General features: G+C 37.3%; 1 long non-coding RNA gene across 1 annotated transcript; it reads left to right on the forward strand.

The window, feature by feature from the left end:
• The first annotated feature begins 265 nt into the window (after nucleotides 1-265).
• On the forward strand, nucleotides 266-7,050 carry LOC309666345. Its single transcript, XR_014267061.1, has 2 exons — nucleotides 266-3,987; nucleotides 4,297-7,050. It is a non-coding gene; the product is annotated as an uncharacterized lncRNA (long non-coding RNA).
• Nucleotides 7,051-7,390: the final 340 nt, after the last annotated feature.

Consider the following 7,390-nt stretch of genomic DNA (forward strand, 5'->3'; position numbering starts at 1 on the left):
TTCTTGGGAGGTCCCTTTGTCTTTGTAAGTAAAACCAGGGAAAGGACACCTGGGGTGGCCAATTTATAGCACCTCTTCTCTAAACCTTAGGGAGAAATATTCTTTTACTTGGGTGGAGATTCTTTGCCTCTCTGTCAACAGGGAAGGGTACTCCGAGGAACAAGATCAGGAAAAAGGCAGGTAAGCCTAATTTCTAGTCTAGACCTTAAACTAGAGAAATAGTGGAATTCCCAGAGTATGTGGGGATTAAAGCCCCGGTAATAAAAGCAAATAAACATAAAAATTTACATTTCCATCTACACGTAGTTGCATTCCTAGAAAATCTGGTATATTTAAAAACGTCCCCCCAATTTTTTTGCCTATGTGTAAAACAGAATGAGATTCTAGATTCAGATAATTATAAGTATTTCAAATATATGAATGTTAAGCAAAATATTTCAAAGTTATGTGAGAAATTTTTTCTTGTGCCGAACTATTCTCATATTGCAGTATGGCTATCATCCCTGGCTGTAGTGTCCCTCAATCACTGGGAAAACCAAAAATGCCTCCACAAATCCCTGGTCATACAAAACCCATTAAGGTTTGCTGCTATAGTGCAAAAAAATCAGAATAAATAACGATGATGGTGATAATAGTAAAACAGAGTTTCAGGATACATTACCTTAATTCTTCTAGCAATGAGTTTATCTCTGCTATTTAAATTATGTATCCTTTTCAAAAGCACAAGGGTGTACATTCAGTGTATTCCAGTCCAGTGCTTGGAGACCGCTTTTGGGATGGCGGTGGAAAACAGCGACCTCACATTTCCTCCGACAGTCCCGGAAAGAGATGAGGCGGCCCCCGCAAGCAAGGAGATGCCGCAGGACCTGCGAAGCCCAGAGAGAGCCTTGTCTTCGGAAGAGGACTGAGTCGGGAAATAAGAAGAACTGAGCAGATGAAAGTAGAAGACTTGGAAGCTGCCGTGAACTTCTAAGGAAAAGCCATGGAGCTCAATCCCGCAGCCAGCTACTTCTGTAACCGAGCTACAGCCCTGGGCCAACTCAGGAACTGCAGGCAACAGAATCCAAAATAGACGGAACAGCTCCAAAGTCGGATCCGAAGTAGGACCCACAGTGTCAGCATCGTCGACTGGCATGAATGACTGTCCACCCATCCCAGGGCCATCGTGTTCTTCCAAGCCGACTGGAAGCTTTACCGCATTTTGCCATTTTCTCCCGATGGACTGCCCAAGACAGAAAAAGAAAAAGAAACTGGGCTTGCACGCTAAAAAAAAAAAAAAAAAAAAAAAATCATTTGAATATACTTAATATCAGCTTACCTACCTATTCGATTCATTTCAGGTTAGCTTCTCAATCTTCTTTGCCTTTCTCATTCTGAGTCTGGTTAAAAGCTACTTTCCTTCATTCATTCAGCATCTACCAAGCACATGTCTGTGCCCAGCACAGTGATTAGTATTTTCTTAATGTGGTTTAGCCTTTAAATCAGAACAGGATTCTCTGATTATGTTGCCTATAAGAGTGAAATTGAGCTCTTTTTTCCTTAATGAGTATGTTCTAATTCTATAAATCTATCAATATCATTTTATAGTTTATTTCCACTAATTTTATGAAAATTGTAAATTTCATGCATCTAAAATTCTTCTGCACAGGAAAATACTTCACCTACTGTTGGTATCTGGTCTTATTCCTTTACATTTTAAGTAGATTTCTCTTTGAAGATCTGGTTTACATTTCTTCTAAACACAAGACACCTGAATGAGTAGCATAAGAAACCGATTATAATGCTTTCCTTTATAGAATATTATATTTTCTGGGAAATAAGCCAGAGTCTGATCTAACTCATCTCTAGCACTTTTAGCTTTGAATACTTTACCACGTATTGACTTGCAAAATCTTCTGCAAACAGTTATAAAATACATTCTTCCAAAATAAATTGATTTCCATTTAGATATATTTACTAACAACCCTACAGGACTATCTGTTAGAATAAGAAGAATTTTAATTCCTTTTTTTTCAAGTCCTAAATTGTGACCAAAGCCTTTTTTGAGAAATTACCATTTTTACTGAGTTTAATGTTTTTCCTCTTTTCTTTTTCCTCTATGTTAGAAAGTGCTATCAAATCAAAAGAGGCACAGTCCAAGAGTGGTTTCTAAATGGAGAGTTGGAGTACTTTTTGTCCTTTTTGTAATTTAGGAATGGACTCCCAGGTTGATTCACAAGTCTAAAAACAGGGTAGAATTTATTTTTTGCTTTTCTAAGGCAGAAGTCACTTCAACAATTTCAAAAGCACGGTAAATGACTAACTTTGACAACCTGGAGGCCAAGGAGGTTCTCCCAGCTCTGAAAATGGAAACAGCTGGACTGGGTAAGTGGTGATGAATCAGCCTGAGTCACAAGCCCACACCCAGATGGAAAAGGCAAACCCTGGAGGTTTTCGGGGATTCCTAGGGCCTGGGATCCCCTACGAGACCTATCATTGTGTCTGGACTGGTCGGGGTTTCAGAGAATATTTCTAGCTCCTTTAGTTTTTCTTATGGTTTCCCATCTTATTCATCATAATTCATAGGATTCTTTATTTACATTTCCAATAAGTACTGGTGAGTATGAGTAATTGCAGAATAAATTAAAATATGCCCAGTAAACACTTGACATGACACACAGCCCCAGACATCAACCTGCTCATACCCTCCTTTAGTCTGGAGGAGCCCAGATATTTCTGGAGTCCCCAAAGGTAAGATGTCTAACATTCAGGCAAGCAGATTTAATGAGGTACAGCATACAGGATCTATACTACTATTTCCCTGCCCACCTAAGCCATTCTAATTAAAGCAATAGCTAACAATTACCAGTATTTACTCTGGCCAGAAATGCTACAAAACACTCTACTTGCTTGATCTCCATTAATAGATCACAGCTACTCTGTGAAGTAGACATTGTTATTACACCCGTGGTCATGCATCGGGTAACTGGTGGAGCTAAAAGTGAACACAAGATCTTTGATCCTAGAGCATGAGCTCTTACCAATTATGATGGTTAAAAATGAATTGTATTTTCTTTTCTGGATAAATAATTTAAATTTTAAGAAGGAAGATGCATAATCACTATGGAAGAGTCATAAGCTATATAACAAGCATGTATTAAGAAAAAACTACACTCAAGCACTGTTTTAGTTACTAAAAAAACCAACAGTGAATAAAAGACAAATGACCTAAATAAAAGAGTAAGTAGATTGTATTATGGTGGATAATAAATGCAATAAAGGAAAAAAAAAAAGGAAAGGAGCATGGATTATGGAGATATTAAAATTTAAATCCCGTGCTCAGTGATGATCTCCTGAGAAGGTGATAATTAAAGCTAATTAAAGACCTGAAGGAGGTAAGGGAATAAGTCCTTTTCTATTCTCAGGGACAAGTTCAAAGGCCCCGAGGCAAATATGATGAAGAAAGAAAGAGACAAAAGAGTTGAAATAGTGTTCAGAATGAGCATAAGGACTGACCACAGAATGTAACTAGGATAAGGAGGAGTGATGAAATGAGGTGGGCTGTGAAGGACACTGAAGAGATGGTAGGATCAAGGACTGTAGACCCTAGTGAGGCTGTAGGATTGTTGGAGTCCATACTGGACAGGTGATTAATCAACATAAACCATGGCTCCCTCATGTCAAACATTTATTAGAACATGCCCTAGCCAGAGCCTCCTACTGGAGCCCAGTTCCTGGGACTCTCTTACATTCTATTTCTGTATTAGCTTTAGATAACCAAGGTTCCTTAAAATGTTTAAGAACTGAATAGTTTTCCAATTATCTAGATATTAAAGTCTCCAACACTTAATATTTGAGTACTTATAAGATTTAGCTATTTGGGATATATTTGAAAATTCCTGGACTGAAATAGATGGTCCTTCATTAGCAGTCAAAACACATCTGGGCTATAAGAGTCATTGCGTTATAAAAGGATTAAATAAAATGTATTAGTATAGGGCTTCCCTGGTGGCGCAGTGGTTAAGGATCTGCCTGCCAATGCAGGGGACACAGGTTCGAGCCCTGGTCTGGGAAGATCCCACGTGCCGCGGAGCAACTAAGCCCGTGAGCCACAACTACTGAGCCTGTGCGTCTGGAGCCTGTGCTCCGCAATGGGAGAGGCCGCGACAGTGAGAGGCCCGCACACCGCGATGAAGAGTGGCCCCTGCTTGCCGCAACTAGAGGAAGCCCTCACACAGAAACGAAGACCCAACACAGCTGAAAATAAAAATAAATAAATTAAAAAAAAAAAAAATGTATTAGTATAGAGATTTAAAGTTTCATAATTAATCCCATTCATTACTTTTTAAAATGGATTGAACCGATTTTCAATACTTATAATCTTAATATTAGTCTAATGATTGGCAAATGTATATGCAAACATTTTACAAATACTACTTAATTCTTAAAATGTAGATTATGACAAAATTATATTTTCTTAGAGGATTTTTTTAAAGTAGAGGAATATTACTAGCTGCAATTTTGGTCATACAAATTATTTCATTCCTTGATGTCATAAATAAATGTGGCATTGCCAGTTTAAATAAAAATTCTACATGACAGATCCCCCTGTTTTGAGATTTGCCATTTGTTTGGAAAATACCTGGTAGTGCCATTCTTCAGGGAGGTGACTTTATTTTCTGTAAACATTTGCATGCTCCATTCCCAAGCTTTTGAGTAAATATAAGTAGCTTTTCATTGCAAAAAAGTATGAGTGCACCCTAAAACATTTTTTACAATGCTAATTAATCATAATATAGAATTTGTATGGCCAGTATGCATTTTTAAAACAATCACAGCTATTTATCATTGGCTAATATTTTACTCTTTTATTATTCTCTTACTGTCAAAATGATTTCCTTTCTCACAACCCTACCAGCTCATCGATGATGGAAGCATGTTTGAACAGCAGTACATATTCTCTATGTTGTGGCCATGGATCCCATGACACAGTTTCCAGAAATATTTCTCCATAAAGGTAGAGGTTATTCATATAAATTATAGTATTTATGATTTTTCAGTCAAATGTGGAAGAATTTTAACCTTTTTCCCCTATTATTATGAAAGATAACAGAATATTTTATATTAACAGAATTAATGTCACATTGGGAGGATGGAGAAATTCATTTGTCCACCTCCATATATGTTCAAAATTGAGATGCCACACAGCTTACCCTTCCAAAATATGACCTTCCCAACCCATTGAAAGACTTGCCATTATGCCCATTTCTATTGCGTGTCTGAAGACCCCTACCATAAAATATATATATACGTTACTTTTGAGGTTTAAGGTACTGACTCAGAAGCTTTATTGTCACTATCCAATCATAAAAGCAGAAAAGTCATGGACGGAATAAACAATGACCAGGAAACGACCCTTTCCAATGTGGAAAGGAAACGATCTTGAGGAAGGGGGTGGGCCTAAGGGAGATAGGTCCAGGTGAGGTGACAAAGGGACAATATGCTGGCACTTTGTATATATCAGTTGAAATACTCATTCATAGGAAGGAAAGGAAGACAACTTTTCCAATTTAACGATTAATCACACACTGATACTTACATCGCTTTTGATTAAAATACAGCAGATAGCCTTTTCATTGTAAAAGATCTTGTTTTTGGTTTTTACTTGTTGAGACAAGATAATTATATAATACCTACAACGATAAATAAAAGTATAAGTAGAGGTTCAGTGATTTCATTTCTGGGACAATGTAAGTAATTTTTTTAAAAGGAAAAAATATGTTTTTAGGGAGGAGAACATGCAGTTTCGAGTTTATGAATCAGGAATGTAGTGCAAAGGCCAAGAAAACTTGATATTACGTATAAAAATGTAATGCAAAGGCCAAGAAAACTTGATATTACGTATAAAAATGTTATTTCAGAGTTATTATGTTATCTACCAAAACAAAATGATTTAAGATGGACAAGAAAATACATGTTTTAAATGGGAGAATTTCCTTGCGTCTAGAGAAGAAACTAGTTACATATATGTTTATCTGTACTATTGTATTATATTCCAAAATTATTATTATACTGTCATTCTTTAGAAGGCATCCTGGCTTAATAAATGACATATGTATATCTGGCTTTATATCTCCATTAGGGTCAGTTCTTCAAGATAACATTTATTCTTTTCAAGTAAACTTGTAAACCTATACAGACACATTTATTATGTATATCAGCTCAATGATAATAACGATGGGCCAGAAACTGTTCTAAGCAGTTTCCATGTATTAATGCATTATACAAACTTTCAGATGGATTCCATTATTATACTCATTTTACGGATGAGGAATGCAAGACAGAACCATCAAATATCTTGCTAAAGACTGCACAGAATAAGCAAGAAACTCAGCTGTTGTTCACATGTGATATGAATATACTGTGTAGGTGCCAACACGGTGAGATGCCTCAGACGGTCCATTATTAACAAGTCTAAAAATTGTCGGTTGGCTTTTCCTAATAGCTTCAGTGGGATGAAGTAGTAAAAGCCAGATTTTGGTGGGTTATGGAATGAAGTGAAAGCTAGAAAGTGAAGACATTAATTTTAATAAAGTGACAGATAATAAAAAAATTTACTGATTGCTAAAGGTATCAATCCCTGCTGGGAAAGGAAGTGGGGGAGGGATCAGAGGTTGCCAAGAGGAAATAAGACATTTTTTTTTTAACTTAAAACACAAGTAGGAGTTTTTCTGAAAGATGAAAGGCTGGAGGCCAGGGCCAATGGGGGCTGAAGGAGTGGGCTGAGCAGACAGGGGGTTTAGAGTGGAAGGGAAGAAGGGAAGGATGAGGGTGGAGATCCAGGAAAGGGGAAGATTAGGGAGGCCTTGGACGGTCTGCCAAAAAGCTTTATCTTTATCCTCTATATAATAGGAGGCTTTTCTGGATTTGAAACAGAGGCGCAATATGTTTCGATTTGGGTTTTATATAAATCACTTTGGCAGCTTAGAAGAGAATGTATCTGAGAGTGGGAGACTTGGTATTAGAAGGTTGCTACAATGAACTAGGAAAAAGAATATATGATTTTAAGGGAAGTGGCAACAGTGACTGGGAAAAGGGGACATAATTATAAACGTGTAAAAAGTGAAAACAGCAAGTTTGGGTCATTATTTGGAGAAGAGTAAAAGAGTAGGAGTCATCTCCTGGTTTTCTTGCCTGGATTGTGGGTGCAAGTTGGCATCAAAAATAAGATAGAAAACACAACAGGAAGCGCAAAATGATGCACTGAATTTTAGGCAAGTTGAATTTGAGGTCCCCGTAGGACACACAGTGGAGATGTGAGGCAGAAAATGGGACGTGTTGGAATAGGCCAGGAAGCATGGACCAAAAAGAGTTGTTTGGCAGTAACCAGTCTATGGATTCCAGGTGGAAC

This window comes from Balaenoptera physalus, assembly GCF_965194825.1.
Source record: "Balaenoptera physalus genome assembly, chromosome: 8".
In the NCBI taxonomy this organism is placed as follows: Eukaryota; Metazoa; Chordata; class Mammalia; order Artiodactyla; family Balaenopteridae; genus Balaenoptera; species Balaenoptera physalus.